The sequence below is a fragment of the Thermobia domestica genome, chromosome 5 (assembly GCF_964235325.1).
Source record: "Thermobia domestica chromosome 5, izTheDome1.hap1.1, whole genome shotgun sequence".
Classification (NCBI taxonomy): Eukaryota; Metazoa; Arthropoda; class Insecta; order Zygentoma; family Lepismatidae; genus Thermobia; species Thermobia domestica.
In genome coordinates this window covers 312,293,498-312,318,549 of record NC_137458.1, presented here as the reverse complement: position 1 = coordinate 312,318,549, position 25,052 = coordinate 312,293,498, and the positions used below count along the sequence as shown (strand labels likewise).

Here is a 25,052-nt window from a genome sequence, read left to right as displayed (position 1 = left end):
TCTCACTTCATATTTGGTGGGATTTTGTATCACGACAGCCATTTCACCTTACTGCTACTCGCACGGACGATTTTATCCCTGTTACTTCACTCAGACGATTCTATCCCTGTTACGACCACAGAAAATTACGACGTGCTTCTGCGCATGCTCAACTTCATCAATGTTACCAATTCGCGTTACAATTTATCGACTTTTTGTAACATTCTCCTCGTAGTATTAGTTGGAAAGTCTATATGTTTCTCTTTGTAGGTATTGCAAAACCAACTGAGATAACTAGCAAAAGATACCTCCTTTGAGAGGATTGCCCTCTATAACTCCACTTGAATCAGCCACTAATACTCAAAGGCATTTATACTAAACTTTTTAGCAACTGTCGTAGTCGATTTTTAGAGGCAAAATCAAGCTGAAATGTCCGATGATTTAAATAAATGACAAGAATTCCTTTACAGAGTCTCTGGTGACGAAGAAAACAACAATGATCCGTGCGAATGAGTGATGATAGTAAACTAAAAGATGCACTTCATGTGAAATGGTAGAATGTGTTTTGCGAGTCCTTGTCTGAGAGTGTCATCACTATGGGCACCCGAAGGTGAGGGCAGGTTGGGGCCCGAGCTCCCTAGCTCACGAAATTGTATTAAATTTCTCAAGATGTTCTTAATTCAAATATACCAACCATAATATAGCCACCAGGGATTTGAGCCCCACTAGAAAATTTTCTTCGGGCGCCCATGATCATCAGTTTCAATGCTTTGCATAACTATAGAAGCCCTCCCCTCTGGTTTTGTGGACAGCGTTCGTGCTTTAGGTGCACGGAGTCTCTGGTAAGATACTCGGTAGAGGAGCCTTGAAATTTGCACGCGTTGCAGTATTCCCGATCCCAACTTAAACTTTAGATCTACTTCTGATATAGCCTTGCAGCTGAAAAGGTATGATAAATTCAATATATTAAAATAAATGTAGACCTATTCATCTTTCCACAAATCAGATTCCGTAATCAAACCATCTGAACACATATTACGTGAGATTAGCCAAATTAAGACTATTGTTGTGACAAGACTTGAAAAGCTGAACATTCAATCCTGTATTTTAGAAATTCTATGGTCGTAACCCACACAGCAAGGAATATTTCCTCAATCAAAAGAAAATATTTTCCTTGGTTTCCAAAAGGTTTTCCTTCTCTAAAGATTTCCATGCTGGTTTCCCCAATGTATTCCGAATATTTCCCGAAAATATTTTCCGAAAAACGTTTGTAAAACATTTTAGAAATTACCTGGAGTACATTTTGAGAATGTTTGCCGGAAAGTAAAACCAGGAAAATATTCACAAAATATATTAGAAATATTGTTTTGGATCTAATTTAATATGTTTTCACTATTGAGAAGGGAAATATTTTCGAAATGATACTAAAAATGTTTTCCATATATGATACGGAAAATAATCAAACGAAATATATTCCACATATTTAAAAAATGTTTTCTAATACGTTATTTGTAATATTTTCTATTTTTACGAGAAAACGTATTAAATATATATTTTTAAAAACATTTGGAATATTTTAAAAATAAATTATTTCGTAATATAAGAAATATTTTTCAGAAATGTTTTAAAAAGGTTTACTTAATTTTTACAAAAGTATTTTGGTAATCCTCTCCTATAACTTAAACTAAATATTTTCGTATGATATTTTAGTATTATTTCCAGAATATTTTATGGAATTTTGAATATAAAACTTTAAAACAGGTAACAGAAAACATTAAAAATGAATAGAAAATGTTTTCCATTGTGTTTTGGAAGATATTTTGTGTCTTTAGTGAACAACATTTTCTGATATAGGTCTATTATAGAAACATTTTTACATGAATTCAGAATATACTCTTCCGTTACTGGAGAAAACATATTCCTTGTGATATCTGAGAAGTATCCCAAATATATATCGGAACTATTTTTTAAAATGTGTTTCGAGAACATTTAATGAACTACGGGAAGCCGTGGCGTTAAATAAGCTTTCCCGGCTTAAGCCTCCCCCCGAAATTGTTTTACTATATTAAACTAAATGAAACATCCTGCACAATTTTCACATTTTCAGGAATAAAGTTAGCAAAGATTCCCTCCACGAAACAAAATCGTAAATATGCCACTGAACAGGATGTGCATTTTTAGAACGTTAGTAGGAAAATAATGTATGGAAAATTTTCACAAATTGTAATAGAAATATTGTGTTGAATGTAATGTAATATGTTTTCAATGTTGAGAGCAGGGGTAAAAGTGGATCTGAAAAGGTTGGGGGACGGTAGGTAGCGGATGACGTCACGCCGTTCCCCCTGCCTATCTTTGCCCATTGCAATTTTTTTAGGAACTGGGTAGACGCCGTATATATTTTCTCGAGGTGGGGGCGGCGTCCCCCCGTAATTTTACCCCTAGTTGAGAGAGAAAATGTTTTCGAAGTAACACAAAAAATGTTTTACATACATGATAAAGGAAACAGAATAGGTCTATAAACAGAATAAAATGTTTTCCAACATGTCATTTACATTCTTTTCTATTGTTACAAGAAAACATATGAAATATAATTTTTAAAATATTTCTAATATTTTAAAAATAAATTCGTTCGTAATATAAGAAATATTTTTAAAACTCTTATTAATTTTGTATGGAAATGTGTTTGTTATCTTGTCCTGTAACTTAAATGAAATGTTTTCATGCAATATTTTAGAATTATTTCCAGAATATTTTATCGAATGTTGAATAAATTCTCTCACGAGAGTATCGTAGTAGCATTATTACCAATCATTATACTAATTATAGCAGCAGCAAAGAAATATATTTGTTAAAAATTTGAAATTTATGATATCCAGTGTGTGAGATTGCTTATTAGCATCGCTACATCAACCGTCATTTGTTTATCAAAGGTACCAGCATTCCTTGCTCGCTATGTTGAATTCACAAGTCAAGACAAGAAGGAATATTTAAAAAATAAATAAATAAAATAAAATAAATCTCAGTATATTCAAGAAGATATCTTTATATAGAAAAAGTAGACTATTATTTAAGACGATGATTATGTATATTGCTCGCAATATTCCTTTAACTGAAGAAGATATATGGTAATTACGGAAATAATCAGCTGAGTTTAACTACCAAATACAACACATAGCCTAAAAGAAGACTTTTCCGAAATAGGAGGCACACCTAAACACTGTTAATAGTGAAGAAAAAAGAAAGAAAGACAAGAAAAGTCGGTAAGTATAACGATTACATAAAATAATTTAGTTTTATTGTCTGTATAAGTGATTGAGTGTATGTATAGTATACATGAAGCTGCATCAGTTCCCGAATAAGCAGGACGCTCATACTTTTAGGGATTATTCATTGAAAATGAAATGAAATCTTTGAGTTTTACGTCCCACGGTTATGCCGGTTAGGCTAAAGGAGACGGTGATAATGAGAAATGAGTGAAATGGTGGAATGAAGAAAGTGGGAGGAAACGGGAGTACCCCGAGAAAACCCACGAGCACGGTGTTTGTCCACCACAAAGTTCACTTGGCGGGGGCTGGGATCGAACCCGGGACCCCAAGCACCAGAGGTGAACGCTCTACCACTGAGCCACCGCGCCCCCCTTGGATTATTCATTGAGTATGTACGAACTTACAAAGGGGGTAACAAAGTGACTTTTATGTACTTATCGACTGATACGAAAATAAAAAAAAGAACGTACCTGTACTTTATATCTGCATGTGTAGTGCCCTTGTACTTTATCTATGACTATGTGTGTGTGGAGGGGGGGATTTAACGCATATCGCATGTCTTGTGCACATGGGTACTTCTTATATTGCACTACGTAGAAAATTTATGGTATTTCATGTAGAAATGGTAATAGAACACAGAAGAAACGCAGATCAGGAGGTTCTCATGTATACTATGTATTATCGAGAAATTTATGTTTACAAATTAATAAAGGTATGGGATGCTAGATTTCTATTTTTCATCTCTATACGTAAAATACCGTGAAGGTTTACTTTTGGCTCACCAGTCGAAATAATTGCTGAAAAATAGAATCTTTTAATAATTTTCTTTTTATTGTCGGATTGAGTATATAGCCCGCTCCCCCTAGTGATTTTTAACGAATCATAGTGATTCTAACGATTCATACTAGTTCATAATGAGCCGGAATCGCATGTTATAAAGATTTAAGATGTAAATCTTGCGGTAAGGAAGCTTTAGTATAAGTAGTAGTAGTAGCTTTAGTAGCGGTAGTAGTAATAGTAGCAGTAGTAGTAGTAGTTAGTAGCAATAGTAGTAGTAGTAGTGGTAGTTAGTAGCAATAGTAGTAGGAACGGGTTAGAAGCCACGCAGGGGTTGGTTGGGTTCTGTTCTCGATATAAGTAGTAGTAGTACTGACTCTTCCAGTTCCGGTGACAAAGAACTGGGGGGAGCGGGCTATACACAAACCTTATTGTCTCCTAAATGATTTGCGCTAGGCGATTTGAAATACGTCACATGGAATAGATAAAATTCAAAAGGAGCGTCAGAAGTAATTGTCGAAAAAGTATAGTTATTCTTTTATGATTTGCGTATATATATACGTTGCCGGATGTATGACGTAAAAAATACAGTGCAAAAAATATAAATCAGCCTGTACTACGTGGCCACTAAAAAGCACCAACAGACAGGGTTGTAGAACACAGGTTCCTCTTCCAATTTATCTGTAATAAAGACAGAAATCAACGTGCCCTGCGGGGCTCTAACCCGCCTTCACTTGCTAACGCTCGCTCGGCAATACTAAGTGAATTAAATATTTTACTTTGGTACAGAAAAGAAACATCTATTAACCTATATGGGGGACCTGTGTTCTAGAAGCTTCCCGCACCAATACTGTCTCAGAGCATTGCGAAGTTGGAGGTCAGCAGGAGCGAGGGGATGCTTCCAAAGGGAAAATATGCGGGCAAGTCTTTACTTTAGGCAAGGCAGTGACAATGACCAATTGATCTGAACCGGTTTCTGCAGTTACAGTTCCCAAGAAGGAAAGAGAAAACAACGTGCCCTGCGGGGCTCTAACCCGCCTTCACTCGCTAATGCTCATTCGGCAATACTATGTACTGACATAATATCACTGCCTTGCTCAAAGTAAAGAGTTTAAAAAGATGCGTATATTACCATTTTTAGGACAGGTTATAATAATTCTGCGTGCAGTTTTACTTCTGGTGTGCCACTCGAAAGCAGTGTTTCTTTCAAAAGTAATGTTCCGGGGGCATTGCTCGTGCTATTCTAGTTATTATTATAAACGTATTATTTTGGTCTGCTCCGGGGAGCCACTGCCCTCCCAAAGACAAGTCTGGAAGAAGCACTGCTCGAAATACTTAGTGAAATATAATTCTTTCGCTACTTTCCTTCTTGTTGTCTATTTAATGATTTTCGCCAGGCGACGTATAAATTTTTCACTTATAAATTCAAGGGGACCGTCAGAATTAATTGCCGAAAAATTACAATTCTTTTACGATTTGCGTATTTATACTGATTCCTGATGTGTGGATAAGAAGTCTAAAAAATACAAACCAATCTGTGTTACGGGGCTACTAAAAAGCACGAATGCCATCTAACCGAGTCAGGGAGGGTGAAGGCAGGGGGGCCGAGGAGATGCTCCTGAAGGGAGTAGGCACGTACATTTCTATTTTGGTGACGGGATAATTGCGCGTATATTACCATTTTAATGACGTATTTACGATTTTTTTTCAGGGGAGAAGGGCTTGGCTAACGTTCTCCAAGATAATCCATTTACTTTAATATAGTAAGTACAATTTCAAGGGGCTTAAGCCCGGAAGCCCCCCTTAAATACACCACTTCGTTATAATAATTCTTGGGTTCTCTCGAGCAGACGTTTACGCCGAGAACAAAATCTATAGATAAAATATGATGTGAAATATTTTTCGTGAAGGAATGAGAGTGTTAATGTAAGTTATTTCTGTCATTGCACAGCTTATTGAAATGGATTTTGAATGCAAATATGGTAGAAGTAAGCGGCGGGAATTTCCGGTTCATACGTCAGTTGTGAACATCTGCGATGGCCGTAATGTAAACTTTTTTTTTTTTTTTTTTTAAGAATTGTGTAATAAAGAGAGAAGGATTATAAAGTTTCTACAGAGGCATGGTATGGTGAAGCGCGTAAAATCAACTGCGCAAAGTGTGGAAAAGATTTATTCAAGAAGAAAAATTCAGAACAGAGGCAATAGCCCTACATACGCTATTTTCTATCGTAATGGTAAGAAGAAAAGCGGTGTGACACTCGTGTATTAGCTGTGAAAGGTATTTTCTTTTTAAGGATAGAAATTAAGTGTTTTTGAAGATAAGAATATTTACAAATATTGTAAATGTTTTTGCGCCATCCTCGTTTATGCGTACCCCCTGCCTTCTCGCTGACGTGCCTGCTCGCTACGCTGTCGCTCGGGCCCCCCTGACTCAGATAGCATGCGTGCTTTTTTACTGGTCACCTAACAGAAGTTGTTTCGCTTTTGCTTTTAGAGCTCCTCATTTAGTACATAGGGGGGCGCGGTTGCTCAGTGATAGAGCGTTCACGTCCGGTGCTTGGGGTCCCTGGTTCGATCCCAGCTCGCGCCGTGTGGACTTACTCGTGGGTTTTCTCGAGGTTCTCCCGTTTCCTCCCACTTTCTTCATTTCTCATTATCACCGTCTCCTTTAGCCTAACCGGCATAACCGTGGGATATTAAACTTAAGTATTTCTTTTCGTTTAGTGCATGTTCTGAAAAAAGAAACCGGAAGATGCAAGAAGTGCGTCAAAATTTGGTAAAAGAGTCTGCTTGAGTATTACCTACTTCTGCGTGCAGGTTTACTATTGGCGTGCCGCTCGAAATAATTGTTGAAAAATAATAATTCTTTCGCTAAATTTCTTATTGTCTCTTAAATGGTTTGTGGCAGGCGACATGTAAATATTTCACCTGGCATATATAAAATTAAAGGGGGCCATCAGACTAGATTTGCCGAAAGATTATAATTATTCTTTTGCGATGTGTGTGTGTGTGTGTGTGTGTATATTGTATTGTATTCAGGGTTTGCCCAATTGGGCTCAGCCCGGAAAAACCCACCTGGGTTTTTGAGCTTTTCGTTGGTATATTATTGGTGCAATTAAGGTGATCAAGTGATTGGAAGTGGTTCTTATTAGATTTTGGACTTTCCTTGGGCGAATCACTTGCTTTCGCGCTAAGATATACAACATTCAACGTAAGACCCGGGGGCGCGGTGGCTCAGTGGTAGAGCGTTCACCTCCAGTGCTTGGGATCCCTGGTTCGATCCCAGCTCGTGCCGTGTGGACTTTGTGGTGGCAAACACCGTGCTCGTTGGTTTTCTCGGGGTTCTCCCGTTTCCTCCCACTTTCTTCATTCCACCATTTCACTCATTTCTCATTATCACCATCTCCTTTAGCCTAACCGCATAACCGTGGGACGTTAAACTTAAAGATTCCATTTTTTTCCACGTAAGACCTTTATAAAGTTCTGGATGCACTGAATGCATTAAAAAAGCCGTACCTTAGATTCAGAGTGAAAAGAATCATAGAAGTGGAAAGAATCATTTGAAGAGGGATACACTATGTTTAAATTCTTGTAAAAAAAAAAAAAAAAAAAAAAAAAAAAAAAAAAAAAAACTGGCGCACTTTTTATTTTTTCTTCGCTTTAAATACATACTATTGTGCCATGAATACTTCTCAGAATCATCTTCCTGTAAATTTTATTTTCCAAAAGCATGTACTACAAGCGCTGTTATAACATTTAAATCACTTTGAAAATCCTTATTTTAGCAAAATGCGCAATTTTCCCATCTTCAAGTGACATGTTCCATTTAAGTGTCCGTGGAAGAGAGAGTTGAACATGTATAGAGTATATTTGAAGGGTAAGGGGAAAATAGAAGGAATGTCACAAAATTGTATTTTTGAGAAAAGGTGTTTTAATATCGAAAACCTCGTAAAAAGGCATAGGCTTAATCAAATCTTTTGCCTGTTCTTACATAGATATTTTTACATCTACGGATGCATATATATACAGGCAAATAGTACCAAAAGTCACCATCACATAGGACAAAGTACCCAATAAAGCACACACATGGACATTCCTTGTCTTTTCCCCTTACCTTTCATTTCATCCTTTTACTGAATTGTTCTGTCATGTTGGTAGTTTTCTTGAGCATTTCATGATTCATTCCTATATTCGCGATTTTTTGTATTCTTTGCAATGCAACGTTATCAAAATTATTCATTTGTATAAGGCAAAGTAATATGTATGGCCTGCTCCGTGGGGAAAGAAATCAAGCAAGGTAGTGGTCATCAAGGCCTTAGTAACCACCTCGGCATTCACCTGGTACGACTGAGGGAAAAAGGATGATCGGGCCCAGATTTGAGATCAGAGCATTCGGAATGAGACGCTAGTTCTTCATCAACTCAAATGCTGCCACATGTTTTCAATTTTTTTTTAATATTAGGTTTAATATTTATAAGATGCTATACTTTTTAAAAATAAATGTGTGACCGCTTCAACATGTTACAACGTCCGTAATTAAGCTATAGTCTAAGGTATGTCACTTTCAGCTGTAGCTGTTGTCTTCCTTGCCATTTACATTTTCTTCAGGATGTTACTTTTGTAACACAATATTGTCTTCACAAGCTGCTGTAGGTCCTACACAAACATTTTAAATATTTTTGTAAGTTTAAGATGTAATAATTGATCTTTAATCATTCCCTGCTGTTATTATGTTATTAAACGCTGCCTATTATTTTTATTTTCAGTAACTGTAACACAAGAGAAACGCAACTAACGATGAGATCGCGTAGATTATTGGGATTTGGCTTCAACATGCCATACAGAGACGAACAAGAAAATCAGTTAAGAATTCAGCTGCAGTTCCACAGAACTTTAACTAACAATTCGCAGCGTCGAAATTATAGTTAGTTGTGGTAATCAAAAGTGACATTATAAAGAAGCAAATACTAATTTCTGGTTATTCAGCAATGTGGTATTTCTTGAAAGTAGGAAACAAGTGACATTTCGTGAAAAGATCTATTCCCCATGCGCCGTAGATTTGTAGAACATATTTTCAGCATTATACGTAAATATTGTTGTTGATTTTTTTTTTAATTAGTGTCAGTGACAATTTTCTAGAACAAGTGTTTACAAGTTAAAATGTGAATTTCTGATATTTGAGAAGATTGTTCTTAATGTATAGAAACAAATAATACGAGCAGCATGAAGATGCTGCTGAAGAGTATTTAAATAAATAATGCCAGAAAAGTGTACATTTATATTTTTATTTAACTACTAACCGATATAAACTTATATAGATGTATATTTATTATAGTGTACAGTGTAAGTTATAACTACATAATGTTAGCTTGCTCTCATAATTTTAAGCTGCTTTTATTATTATTATTATTATTATTATTATTATTATTATTATTATTATTATTATTATTATTAACTCAAAATCTTATTTACACACAGAATCCTTCTGGGTGTTCCACTGCTACTACTGGTATGTGGCCACGCCGTCTATGTATGTTGGGGTGTCTTATGTGATGTTGCGAGGTTGAGACTGCAAATTAGAGCCTTCACAATCATCGCGTGCCAGTTTACAAAGCGGCTATATTGGATTTATTATTTTTAAGATAGGAAAAGGATTGCCAACAATTGTTTCTTGAAATGGATGTCTAAACTTCAATCCTTTTCGTATTAAAAAAAAAAAAAAAAAAATCCAATACAGCCGCTTTCAAAACTGGCAGGCGACGATTGTGAACACACTGATGTGCAGTTTGAATGTCGTAAGTCACATAAGATACCCCAACATATATGCACGGCGTGTCCACATACCAGTAGTACCAGTGAAACACCCAGAAACATTTTGTGTGTAAATAAGATTTTGAGTTAAAAAAAATGCTTAAAATTATGAGAGCAAGTTAACATTATGTAGTTATAATTTACACTGTGTATTATTATTTATTATTATTATTATTATTATTAGTAGTAGTAGTAGTAGTAGTAGTATTTTATTTTTATTTTGTTTTTATTTTTTTTATTTTATTTTATTTTTTTTTTTTGGGGGGGGGTCTGAGTCTGTGGGCCGCAATGGTTCCTCGTCATGAAGACAGAGTGAGGCAAAGACGTCTAAGCAGGTAAAATTGTACAGAGGAATCTTATGTTTTCTTCCAGCTGCTATGTCACAGCCTGGCCGCCTTGTTTTCAACCCACTATTTGTTCCCAGCAAGAAGCCGTTATACCGTATATGCAGAGTGACGCAAAAGTCCGGAGCCCATAGGCCAACTCGGTTACTATTGCAGGTATGGAAACACGGTAAGATATGTAAGGACTCTTTTAAATTCCTGCAACACTTTTGTTTTTGTACTAGTGTACTGCTCAATAAAGAAAATGCGTTACCATACATCATGTCGGGCTACACGAATGAAAGAATGTGTGGTTTGCAATTAGCTACACCGAGAAGAATTGAAAGGAGACACAGTGAAGGATAAACATGCAAATGCAACATCCACGCCAGAGGCGTAGCAACCACGGTGTTGGGGGGGGGGGGGAGCAGATATTTTTCATTGTGTCTTTCCGTTCCCTTTGGTCCAAATAATTTCAAACCACACTTTCTTTCATTCGGTGTTGTTCAACAGTGGCAGCGTTGTACTTTTCGTTACTATTGGGCGGTATACTAATATAAAAACAAAACTTGCTGCATTTTAAAAATTTCCTTCTGTATCTTACCTTGTTTTCGTATCTGTAGTAGTAACCGAGTTGGTCTATGGGCTTTGGGTTCTATCATGTACAGAAAATATTCCCTAAATATTTTGTCATGCACAGAAACTATTCTTTAAATATTTTCTGTGATGTACAAAAAATATTCACTAAATATATTTTGTCATGTAAAGAAAATATTTTGGCATATGCAGGAAAATATTGTCTGCGTTATTGGTAAATGATTTTAAAATATTCCATGAGAAACATTTTAAAAACCATTCCGTTAACATTGTATAAAACGTTTCAAATACTTTTTCAGTAATGTTTGGAAATCATACAGGAAACATTTTTAGGAAAACTTTTCTAACGGCGTATAAAATATTTCTACAACGTTTTTGAGTGTATTCAGAGAATATTTTCAGTATTATGTGGAAAATGTTTTCAACAACATATGGAATATATTTCCTTAAGGGAAGTAGGATACATTTTCTGAAGGAAAATGATGGCACGTTTTAGAAACGTTTTGGAAATATTTCATTGCTGTGTGGGAAGCAGTGGCATATTTAGGGGGGAGGCTTCCGGGCTTAAACCTCCCCCGAAATCTTACTTACTATAGTAAAGTATATGAAATATCTTGCAGAATTTTTTAAAATTTCTGGCAAAGTCACCCCGAAAGTTAGCAAAGCCCCCCCCCCCGAAACAAAATCGTAAATACGCCACTGGTCGTAAGTTTAGAATTACAACGTTAGGAAACATAGGAAGTTTCAATATGTCGGTTCACTCTAGACTTACGTCTGATTCAAGTTGACATCTGTAGTTTCTTTCAGTCAAGAATGACTAAAGTCTAATTCTAAAACTTTCAAATAAATCTGCAAAACATTTTAGGTTGTTACTTCGAAACCAAAAGCCAGTAGCTAAGTTTATAAATGTGGAATCCATCTAACCCAATAGTTTCAGTATGAACATTCAACCATAGAGTAGGAAAAAACTGTCGAACCTACTTTAAGTAAAATGATTGACACGTTTGTATTATCCTACCTGGAAACATGCATAGTCCATCATGAGACAAATCCGTTCTCCGGACAGCGGTATATTGTACAAATATACGGAATACTCTTGCTTAATATAGAAATCAGTATGGAGCACACGTTATCCATATGCTACATACAGTGCCCTTACATGTTACATCATGCTGTTGCGTGATGTCTGATATCTAATAGTCTTCCTTATATTGCATACATATGTATATGTTACCTTCGTCAGCTATATGTTACATACGTCCATTTATATGAGAGATCCTGACCGTCTATATTGTTTCATACGGAAAGTAGGTATAGATGGAACACTTATACAGAAAGTATTATAAAACATGCGTTTTCAGTTATACGTCTGCTGTACGTTAAGTCCAAAAGCTACAGGAATTACGCATGGAACCTACCTTTTTAAATACGCCATCTACAATCGTTTTTCTCAGTGTGATAACTCACGTACACATACACAATCTAACGTTTAATTCGCATTAAATCCATATTAAATTCAACTTTGTCTTTCACAAGCTGATCACATCTGGCTGATCTATAGTGCTGCGTTTCTCAACAGCTATGTTGCGACACATTGGTGTGTCGTGAATATATATCAGGTTTGTCGCGATATTTTTAGTCTTCTAAGATCTTTCGCAAAGAAATTATCTTTAGAAGAAAATAAAAATTAAAGAACATAAAATGTGACTATAGGTCTCGCCTTCTTCATATGGACGTCGCGATGAGGATGTGTCTGTTAATAGTTCGTCCACGCATAAATATACTTCGCAAAAATCGCCACGAACAAATATTTCACTAGTTTTAAGTTTAATGTTTTCTTCAGTTTGATGTCTGATGGTAATATTTCTTTCTCATATTTCTGCTCAAGAGTCATAAGTTTGTTTTATGTTAATATGTTTCTATTCAAAGAGTCTTATGTAATTTGCTTGTGAGATTTGTATCTCGTAGTCGTTCCCAGTAGCGTAGCCAGGATGTGTGTTTGGTGGGGGGGCAAGTGCTGTTATAAGCACATATAGAAAAATTACACATAAAAATATATAAAAATAAAAATATATAAAAAATTACAAACATCAAAGTACCAAAGTACATTGCCGGACCTCTTTGGGGGGCCGGCCCCTCTGGGTCCCCCCTTCTTTACGCCACTGGTCGTTCCATAATTTTGAAAATGTACTGTATGTACTTTTATGTTTTTTTTTTTTTTTTTTTTTGCATCTAGAAAAAACAATCACACGCAGGGTTGTCGCGAAAGTTTGAAACGTACTTTGGTGTGCCCCAAAGGAAAAAAAAAAGTTGAGAAATGGCCACAATTACCAATATTAAAATAGTAATAATAATAAAAAGACTGCGTTCATAGTATTATCTTTCGTATAAGTTTCTAAGTTAGATTTCCAATCATTACTACGGATAGAGTTGAGTTGGTTTAGAGTTTAACGTGCCTTTCAGCAGCGAGGCTATATCAGACGGGACCTATTGATTAACGTGGAATCCGAACCATATGAGCTCCCGCAGGTAGAGTCAGAAAATGTAAAAAAAGAAAAATACTATCCATAACTATTAATTAGCTTTCATATCTTTTTGTGTGGGATTCTGGGTTCGATTCTTGGTATGGTAAATCTTTTCCAGAATTGAACTAACATCAGGGGTAAAAGTGGGCCTGAAAAGGTAGGGGGACAGTAGGTAGCTGCATGACGTCACGCCGTCCCCCTGCCTATCTTTGCCCATTTAGGAACTAGGGGAACGACGTACATATGTTTTGGAGGTAGGAGAACTGTGTCCCTCCGCATTTCCCCTCACTTTTACCCCTGACTAACATCATGATCGAATTGAGAAGTTACTTGAAATTATACATATATTTAACTTTAGTCTAGGAAGACAAAAAGAAAATAGAAACGTTATGTGTTCATACAACCTCTTTCTCTCTCTTTATGCAAAACGGTTTATCTTTTATAGGTAAGGATGCATATGTTACAACAAACATTATAATATTTTTATGCTGCCCCAGTTCGATTAAACTTACTTTATTTAACACCAAAACTCTCTACGGGTTAAGTTCCAAAGTTGGTCATCCGTTTCTAGCTAAAGTTTGAAAATTACCGGAAAGAAATGGATAATTTTATCGTTTGTGTGCTTGATAATATGTAACGAGAGCGGAAGCTGTGTTTATTTTTCTTTATAAGTGTTTATAAAGATGGAACTATTTGGCAAGCGGAGGGAATTACTTCGCTCAAGTTTACCGCATGATTCGACTATGGGAAAATAACGAGCTTTAGTATTCTGAATATGGCTACAAGTGTACAGAAACCCTCCAGTTGATATCCTTACGCAGAGACGAGAAATTACACTCTATTAATTTTAACAAAATGGGTCCCAACTTCTCTAACCCTAAGCTAACCCTACCCTACCCTACCCTACTTTTCCCTACCTTACTCTACTCTACTCAATCCTAATCTATTATATCCTTTTAAAGTGGTCCAAAAATTGATAATTTTTAAATTTCCGGACGACTAACTTCGGAATAAATGTCCTTTCTACGATAATTAGTCCAAAAAATTAAATTATTTCTTTATTCTGTTAAAGCACTGAATTTATTTAGTAGTTATCATCTATTAACTGTAATTCCGGGTTAGGTTCCAAAGTTGGGCGTCCCTTTCCAGCAAAATTTTTAAAATTTACAGGAAAGATATGGATAATTTGATCGTTTGTGTGCTTGATAATATATAAGAGTCTCGAAAAATCTGTTTATGTTTTATATATAAGCGGTTATAAACCTGGGACTATACGGCGAACGGAGAGAACTACTTTGCGCAAGGTAACCGAACAGTTGCATTGTGGGAAAGAAACAAGCATTTATGTTATTAACATGGCGAATGTACAAGGGCAATGAACTAACAGTTTTAACATTTGTGAAGCAATACGTTGATAACGGGCAAAATGTTTTAAAAGTTTGTGAAGAGCACGCATAAATGAACCTAATAACAAATTGCAGAAAGTGTGCAAAGGAGATAACGGCGAAAAAACGTGGAGAAAGCGGACGCCCAACTTCGGAATAAATGCCGTAATTCCAAAAACATATCCTTGTAAGATGGCTTTTCATACTTATATTTCATTTTAACAATATAAATGTACAAAACACATTTATCATTGGTGGCGTCCACACTTATTATATCTTAAAATTCTAAATGTACAAGCATGTTCACAATAACATTTGACACCGTAAATGTACAGGTCTGTCTATCAATAAAAATAGTATCTTATGTACCGGACCATTGTCCTTATAATACATATATATTATGGTTGTAATGTATACATATTTTATATAACTTATGAATATATTTAAGTAATTAGTTGCTCTTTTTCTTGTTTCTTCAGGCACGAAATGATGATACGATGGAATATTATATTGTTTATCTCAATTTTCTTCAATCCAACAGAAGCTCCGGTGCTCGTAACACAGAATAACTATGAAACACCAACATATCTCTCGGTTGAAAATATGATTTCTAATATAATTGCACGATATTTTAAGACTCAAAATTGTATATCATTGGTAACTGATAAAGAAGATGTGATAAAATATGTATTTCCCAAGCTAATGCAAAGTGTTGTTCATCCCGTAGTACTATACTTTATGAAGAAAATTATTGTTGAAATAAGTTTTAGGAGTAACGCCAGTATTCCAGTACCGAAGTCATGTTATAGTCAAATCCTGATGTTCAACGACAAAGAAAAGCTAAAAAGTTATTTATTGTATTTGCAAGTAAAAGAGTATGCCTTGCTTTCTCAGAAGATATTGCTGATACTTTTCGAAAGCATCACTCGGACAGAGGAAGAACTATTCAGAATTGTTTCTCATGTTCCTTATCTCATATCGACAGAGATCACAGAAAAACATTCAGTGTTCGATTTGGTCAGTTATCCTTGTCCATACCAGATACCTTCAACGAAGACGGTACTTGATAAGTGGAATTATTCATACTTTGTTCAAAACGAGGAGCTTTTCCCAATCAGATGCACAACATTAGGTGGATATCCCTTACGTGCTACCACTTTTCATTACCCTCCTTATTTAATATACAAAGAAATCCCTTCAGTGGATACTGCAGATGGACTAGACATACGTATCCTCAGGGAACTCATAAGAGTCCTTAATTTCACTGTATCACTTACTCCAACGCAGGAGCGAGCTCGATGGGGAAGTATGCTACCTAATGACAGCTGGACGGGAATGAAGAGAGAAGTCCTTCTGGATAATGCAGACCTAGCTCTAGGTGGTGTGTTGTTCTTAAGCCATAGACAAAAACCTTGGGAATTCCTTGTTCCATATTACTTCGATTGTATGTCTGCAATCGTTGCTAAGCCAAAGCTCCTTCCATACTGGATGATCATCACCTATCCATTCACTTTAGAAGTGTGGATATACTTGTTAGGCATTATCATACTTGGAACTTTACTTGAGTATTTAATACACATTGCTGCACTAACGTTACTACCACCTTCTACAGTAAAGAGACGCCCATCTTTGCTAGATTATTACTGTTATGTCATAAGTATATGTTCTCAAGTGTCACTGCCACATTTACCAGAAGAAACTCGCAGAAGAATTATGGTTGCTGCGTGGTGGATCGAGAGTATCCTAATAACTACTTTCTACTCAACCAAACTTCACACTCTACTGTATTTTCCTCCAGTAGGTAGTCCTATAAATACCTTTGATGATCTACTTAAAACTAATCTTAAAGTTGGACAAGTAGAGAGCATTAGAAATTCATTTACTAGCATACCACAAGATAGGGCCATAGTTCTTCCTAGAGAAGCCATTGAAGTAGGCGTGGCGAAAGGGAAGTTAATCTACCACGATAAACGCAGATATCTGGAGTACTTAGTCCAAACAAAGTTCCTGGATCAATACAAGAGACCCACCATAGCTGTTATTGATGAATGCTTCGTTACAAACCCAATAGGAATTACTGTCAGAGTAAATTCAGCGTTGAAACCCAGCATGGATAAAGTTATTCTGGCGTTATCAGAATCTGGTATTATTGATTTCTGGTATAAAGATATTCTTCATCGTGCAAATATCGAAGGAGACGCTATAGATGATGCAGAAAGTGACAATGACCCTATATCGCTATCTCTTGATCATTTGGAGGGACCATTTCTGTTGCTTCCTTGTGGCTTGTTTATAGCAGGGATAGTGTTTAGTGCAGAACTCATCAAATTGACAGATCACTTTCAAAGGATTAGAAAAATCAGCCTACATCATTAAGCCATCATGTAATGGATAGTACAGGTTATTTCTTGCATAGAAGATCTGGAAAGTTCGAATTAATAGGAACAGTAATCAAAATATTCTTGCATGTCCACATTACCTTTGGAGATAAATATGTGTTCTGATTTTTGGGGGAGTAATTTTAGAAATATTTAAAGAACTCGGTATTCATTTATTTATCATGTAACATCATAGCAATCACAGTGGTGTTTATACAATATATAGGGTGTTTTTTTTAACTTCAGACAAACATGAAACTTTTAAACCAATAGATAAAAAAGCTGAAATTTTGTACGCATCATATACTAATAGGGGAAATACTATGACATGTCATAGTACCACCAGATGAAGAGTGTTGCCAACCCAAAACAAAGTTATATTTCTTAAAATGACACTACGTCAGATTATTACGTATTTCAAATCTATATAATGAAAGAAAACTTTCAATGCTAGATGTATGTGTGAGTGTTGCAAACTAAGGAGATTACAGTATCAAAATATCCTAAATTTTAAACCCCTAACTACACTAACAGCATAACTGAAACAGACAGGGTAATGTACATTCAAACTACCTTAGTGTTGGATACATGAATACGATACAACGTATTTGGAGACTTGTAAAATGTAGTCATTCTCAATTTTTTTATTGTAAAAGGTGGTATTGTTTTGCATTTGATAGAGCTTGAATATAAAAGGCTACAATATTTCAGAGAAGTCTATGTTTCTAAAAGTGTTAATGTGTATAAGAATGCAAGATCATAACATTCCCTTCCTTGTTTCGAACTTCGAAGTGAATATATTATAGTTTTACAGTAATTCAATGTAAGATTCATATTTTAGGTGCATCTTTGTTTTTTGTAGTTTAAGGGTCTGTTGCATACCTTAGCTTCCAATTTATTATGTATTCTATAGATCAAATTAAATTTTTAAATGAAGCTTTTATTGTGTAAATTTTAACCTCAGAGCGCTTTACAATCTTTAGGTTACTAGAACTGTTTACTGTTACCATAAACTTATTTATTTGTTAACAGTACGACGATATGATTGTGGTCATTTTAAAAAGAGTTGATCATTTTTAATTTTCTTTCAGTTTCTCGTACTAATTAGGCTGTATACTTTTATTTTCGCACAACTGAATCCTGTTTTATCCATACTAGTGCTTAACATTGATACATAACGTGGAAAATGTCACACTAAAATGTAAAAGCGAACTGATTAACAACAGATTCATGACTCTTCCTTCCCTGATTCAAGCAAGATTTGTAACAAGGACAATGAAAAGAAATTACATAAATTAGATGGTACAAACAACTCGCTATTCTTGTCATCTCAACCACTTCACGAAAATTTTTGAAAGACGAAAGAACACAAGAAAAGACACTGCTCCTATACAGTAGAAAACCAGTTGAAGGGTAAGGGGAAAAAACAAGGAATGTCCATGTGTGTGCTTTATCGGGTTCTTTGCCCTATCTGTTGGTGACTCTTGGTACAATTTGACTGTATAAGTCTGCATGCGTATATGTAAAAATATCCATGTAAAAAAAGGGCAAAAGATTTGAATAACTCTATTCTTTTTTACGCGGTTTTCAATATAAAAACGCCATTTTCTCGAAAATACAGTTTTGTGACATTCCTTCTTTTTTCTCCTTACCCTTCAGTTGAGAATGCTCCAAGAGCATTGCCTGAATGAACTTAAAAAGAATGGAGAAATGGAGCGGGAAGGATAACTGTCATTGTTCCTACATGTAAAAGTAAAGCTTTCTATCCGCACCCTGTTGTTTCTCGCAAAAATTAGCAAAGTATCGTCTCTATGACTTACGGTTCCCGAGATAAGGCTCATTAAATCTCCCGAAATTCAAACTTTTTTGGCCAATATCTGGGTAACAGTGGCCACCGGCTACTATTTGCTACCAAAATGTTGACCATCCTCTTAGGTATAGATAAACACCAATATAATCTCTCTGTGACTTACCGTTTCCGAGATATTGACCAAAAAGTAATTCCGATTTTGGGAGATTTAAGGAGTTATATTTCGGAAACAGTAAGTCATAGAGAGATCATATTGGTGTTTATCTATACCTAAGAGGATGGTCAACATTTTGGTACCAATATTAAGTGGTCAAACCAGTGGCCACCGGTTACTATTTGGCACTAAAATATTCAGCATCCTCTTAGGTATTGATCAACGCCAATATCATCTCTCTATAAATTATGGTTCCCTCTTCGGAAATCAGCCATTTTTTGGCCGATATCTCAGGAAAGGTAAGAGTGACGGGAAAAATTCCAACACTTTCTCAGATAGTTTTTGATGATCTATCGAATGGAGGGATCAAAATTTAAAAAATCATGAATAACAGACACACAGACATAGAGATGTGGGTCGGGTAAATACCCAGTGGGTAGGTAAATTAAAAAATTGGTATTTATCCTTTTTGTATTTACCTACCCAAAAAATTGGTATTTTACTAAAATTCAATTATTATGAAATTTTAAGAATAATTAACCATACGGTGACTTTTCTGTATTTTATTAATTACTGAAATTGTTACAAGTATTACACTACGGATATTTTACACCAAAATGCATAACATCCCTTAGTTTTATAGAGATTTTTGCAGTACTTTGTTCTGTTGCAGAAGTACAAGACCTGGCAACATCACAGCATTGGTTTGAATATCAAAAAGAAAAGATAATCGTTGCAGTTGGTCTCTGCCTTCAATACTAGTCTTGTGCGGTGCTCTAACTGTTCTGCAAGATGGGATTGCATCCGTTTCTGTCTAAACTATATTCTTTCACTGTTATTTCAACAGTGTTTTGAAAGACTAGAAATGTAACATGGGGAGGATGGGTCATGCATGGCATTCTTTAGAGCCAAAAATAAAGGTGGTGTTTGCAAGGTCTGTAATAAAGAATATAAACATGCGAATGTCAATAAAATAACAAATTATTTGAAAAAGTGTTAAGTGCCCAGCTCATGTGAAACGCCTTGAAGTATTTTTTTCGAATACCGTTGCAAGTACATTATCTGCGAAAGAAACAGCTGAATTATTAGAAATAAACATTCCTGATGTTTCAGTGTCAAAAGAAAGCCCTGCATCTCTATCGCTGGGTTCATGTCAGTCTTGGGAAGTAACGTAACGCAAGTAACGTTTCCTAGTAACACGTTACATTTTTTCCAAAGTAACTGTAACGGTAACGCGTTACAAATTTTAAGTAACGTACCTAGTTTGCGTTACCTTTTTCGCGTTACATTTCGGATGAGTAACTACAATATATGTATATTTTTTTCGGAAACAAATATTTCTTTCCTGTAAGTGAATTTTTCAGAATGAAATAATCGACCATGTCAGTGACCGACAGTCACAGACACACAGAGAAACAGATAGGTTCGTAGTGCTACTTGCTGTTTTTTGGAGATGAGGACAACCTTAGGGAAATCACGTGTACTGATTGCAAACACCTGGAAGATTTTGTCATAGATTTTGACAGCTCCATATCAATACATTCAGTGAGTGAACTAGCAGTGCGATGATACCGGTAGTCTATTTTACTTTGATTGGTGTTGTTTTTATAAAGATGGAGAACGAAAATATTTTACCGTTCGAACATTTGAAAGAATACATTTTTCTTTAGAGATGAGGATGATGGTGGACAGAATTTAAAAGTAAAGTGTCTGAAGTGCCTCGGCGGAAAATATTTATCAAGAACTAGGGTGCCATAATTAACGATTTACAGTAAGGGGTTAATATGAATAAACTGTGTTCTGATGAGCAGGCCTACTTTATTACTAGAAAATAGTTTGCTGATGGTATGTAATATTGGAGAACTTTCAGATCAGTTTGCTTATCCTAGAGTCCCGTTGATTATAGAGTTTGAAACTAGCTTTAAAAAGCATGTATTGATTTTAGAGTTACTGGCAAGTTTTGATTCACTCCCAGTTCATGTGTTCTCATTTCATTAGTTGTAGTGTAATGTTTCTCTATATTAGGTATTTTTAATTTTACATAAAAACATTGTTATTATTATATAATAGGTTTAGCAGAATAATAATAAGCAACCATTTTTTCTAACGCATAGGAATGAGCACGAGTCAAGGTAAAACTCGACTCGACTCGAATTCAAGTTGAGTTTCGAGTCAAGTGAAAGGTAACATTCTCGAGTTGAGTTCCGAGCCGATTCAGATTTTCGCGTCGAGTTTCGAGTCCAGTCGAGTTTGATAAATGGCACTTCGTTTTAACTTGTCTTGAAATCGTGGCCTGATTACACTGGAAAACGAAATCCATGAGAAATGTAAGCTAAACAGTAATATGGAATACTTTTAGTGTTGCTCACGAGAGGGGACACTGCTTACATCTCGTCTCGTCTCGATAGCGAGACCACAAGCGATGTTTTATAACAAGTTCAGTTAGGATCGGCTCAACGGAGAAGATGGCTCGAGCCGGCTCACTTGGGGTGAACCATCGGCTCAAGCTGGCTTGGTAGGGATGAGCCATCTGCTCGGTTCGGCTCAACTGAGCCGAGGGCTCTAGCCGAGTCGGTTGAGTGAGCTGTTGGCTCGGCTCACTTCTCGGTTCGGGTTGATAGTGAATGAGCTGTGAACCGAACTGCTCGAGTCGTTGACAATTCTAAACCCAGGCCGAGCAGTTTTGAAAATATTTGGCCAGTGCCCTATAACTTTTAACAGCGTTTGGCTCGAGCTCGAATATTCAACGTAGACCCTCAACCCAAATTCAGAAGCTCGTGAACAATGTCCTTGACTCCTAGAATTCACGACTACCGAGGTTGGCAATCAACTAGTTGTTTAGTATTCAAATACAAATCGCCTATCTTTCATTTTATATACAGTGTTGTTATAATTAATAATAATAATAATAAAAAAAAAAGTTGTAGTAGTAGTAGTGTATACGTAATATATGTAATATATTGAAGAATGTACTCGAAACTACACACCGGATTTGGCTCGATTCGACTCGAAACTCGGCCCCAATTCGAGTCGAGCTGGAGGAAATTTTTCGAGTCAAGTTTTCGGGTTGAGCTCAAAGATGTCTATTTCTAGTCGAAACGAGTTTCAAAGAAAACTCGCTCGAACTCCCTCGCGTCCATCCCTACGAGTAACGCAGTATGGCTTTTTATCAATGTTACATTATATGAAAATGTTCAAATATAAAGTAAGAATTTGTCCTTGCATTTATATAAAGCGATTCAGAACGTGCAATAATAATAATAATAATAATAATAATAATAATAATAATAATAATAATAATAATAATAATAATAATAATAATAATAGTAGTAGTAGTAGTAGTAGTAATAGTAGTACGGAAAATTGAAGTCATAATTTTTTTCACATTTTTAAAGTTTCGGACCTAAAAGTAACAGTTACCTTTTTGGGGCAAGTAACGCGCTACTAACGCGTTACATTTTAAGAGAAAGTAAAGTTATAACGCGTTACATTTTTACAAGTAACTTACCCAACACTGGTTCATGTGTAATACAACTACTAGTTCTCATTTAAGTAAATCATTGGTTTTTTTTTTTTTTTGTCACCATTTGTGAACCGTATGGATGCAATCACAAACGTAAACTGCAAACAGTTTAGTATATCTTAATTTAGTAAGGTGGATATTAACCCTTACGGTACCAAGAAGGTGTTCGTGGAACCCACAACCAATTGCTTTCCTGCCCGAACAAATAAATTCAGCATTGTCAGAAGGAATGTTAAGAACAGACTTCAATTGCATTTCTTTCTCAGTGGCTATTGGTTTACCTTTCAGAACCCTACAAATAGGGTTGGGTTCACGAACCTCTCTCCCCGTTGGTAAGGCATGCATTTGAGAGTGCCTGAAGCTTCAATGTGAGCTGTCATATAAAAAAAATAATGTTACATATGCCTACAGGGCAGTGTCCAATCGATGTGATAACACCTGGAAAAAGAACAACCATCAACAAGAATGTTATTTAATAAAGTCTTTGAATGAAATTGAGACTTGAATGAAAAAAAAAATCATCCAAGAAATATAAGAAAATGTAATGCAAACGGTTCTATACCGCCACGGATATCACAACAAAGATTACATTACATTACACTGAGCAATGTTGATGTTTATTCTCTTCCCAGCTGAGGTGCTTTTACCTCGATTGGGCACTATAAATATACCTGGTATAGAGCGTCCCACTCTTAGATTGCAGTACAGAGTAAATGGAGCGCGCTGTTGCCACATTTCTTCCGCCGTATGTTTTCTTTCGAAGAAAGAACAAGAAAAAAAGAGTGATGAGTGTAAATAAATCCTTCTTAAATTCATATATTTTCAACTCTTTTGTCATTCCAATCGCGCAAATTCATTTAGAACGGCGATTTGGAGGGTACGAAATAACAGTCTAACAATTGTGTGTTAGAAGTTTTTTTTTTTAAATGATGGTTTATAAATTGTTGCAATAAAATTTTGATGGAAGCAATACGAAATCGAGAGAACATATGAAACGAATAGAAAACATATGATTGAAATAAATGGCAGGCTGAACAACTCTAAACAGAAATTTCCTGCACCGATTGTGCGGAAAACTAAGGATTAGCAATGGGTAAGATACTGCTACTGAAGTTGGATAAGAGTGAAAACGAGTAGGGTGATAGTGATAAGTGACGAGAAAATGTGATGTACGAGAACGCTCATTCGTCTGTGTACGCAAAATATCCGCTAATCCACTTCCGTTTGTCAAACAAGTTACATAATAAAGTATATTGTGAAGGCGGTTTCTCCCCACTTCCGATGTTTAAGACTGTATCATGAAGGACGTGTTAGAGGGTATGGTGGCAGGAAAAAGAGGGAGGGGACGAAAAGAGACTACAATTACTGGACGATATCAAAATAGAAAAATCATGCGTGAAGACGAAGTTAACCGAAGACCGTGGATCATGGAAGCTTCTGAGTTGCAGCAAGTGGTCTAAATATGATGATGATGATGATGACATATGCAATGGTGAATAGGAACTGAACCTCCTAGTTTCTATACTCACTTCTGACACCTCAGACACACAATATCAGTCTGGAAACAGAAGAAGAATGAAAATAAACCCCATTATATCCGTTCTAAACAAACGCGCAAGTTGTGACTTTAAATCACGTATAGTGACAGCCAACAAGATACAAATCATTGGACGAGGAAACAAAACCAAACAGAATTATCAAACCCTGCTTCCTAAAGAAGCATGGGGGGGAGGGGGGAAAGAAAAAAGAGGCCTTTCATTCTGCTTTCTGAGCTCATAAAGTTATTTGTTATGAACGCTTTTGTCATTTTCATCTGTGTATTCAAAGTAAATAAGAGAAGTGGAATTGCAAACGAAACCAACTTTTATTGTCAAAATTGTCAGCATCTGAAACAGCGAACCATAATGAATCAATTACAAAACTAATAGCTTTTTATCACCAGGAATGAGGAGATTTATTATTAATATATATATATATATATATATATATATATATATATATATATATATATATATATATATATATATATATATATATATATATGTGTGTGTGTGTGTGTGTGTGTGTGTGTGTGTGTATGTGTGTGTGTACGTGCTTGCGTGCGTGCAACTCAAGGAAAACAAGCGAAGTAAGTAGTGGAACGTAAGATTGAGTGGAGTTGACGCAATGTTTATCGTAGGTGAGGTCCAGGATTCGATTTTGCGAATATGCTTCCGTTAAGCAGTAGATTCGTGCTCGCATAGCATCAACAGTAAATACTGATCGGTATAGCACAATTCTCTACATTAGTAACTTTAAAACAAACATTATAAGGAAAATAGCATTGGCAAGATTTGTCACTGCCTTTATTCTGGTCAGATGCGCGCGCTTTGGAAAGTTGACTCTTAACACTAAAAGTCATAAAACCTAAATAAAGAAAGATATCGACCTGCAATTTGTTTTAAAAATAACTTCAATCCTTTCTCAATATTTTTCTCGCTTTGCACCCCCATCTAACCTGAAAAATAAAAAAGTTTCTCACTAG

General features: G+C 35.8%; 1 long non-coding RNA gene across 1 annotated transcript; it reads left to right on the top strand.

Annotated features, from left to right (window-relative positions):
- The first annotated feature begins 2,913 nt into the window (after positions 1 to 2,913).
- On the top strand, positions 2,914 to 9,295 carry LOC145684963 (uncharacterized). The gene is made up of 2 exons (XR_014131438.1): positions 2,914 to 3,239; positions 8,789 to 9,295. It is a non-coding gene; the product is annotated as an uncharacterized LOC145684963 (long non-coding RNA).
- The last annotated feature ends 15,757 nt before the right edge of the window (positions 9,296 to 25,052 follow it).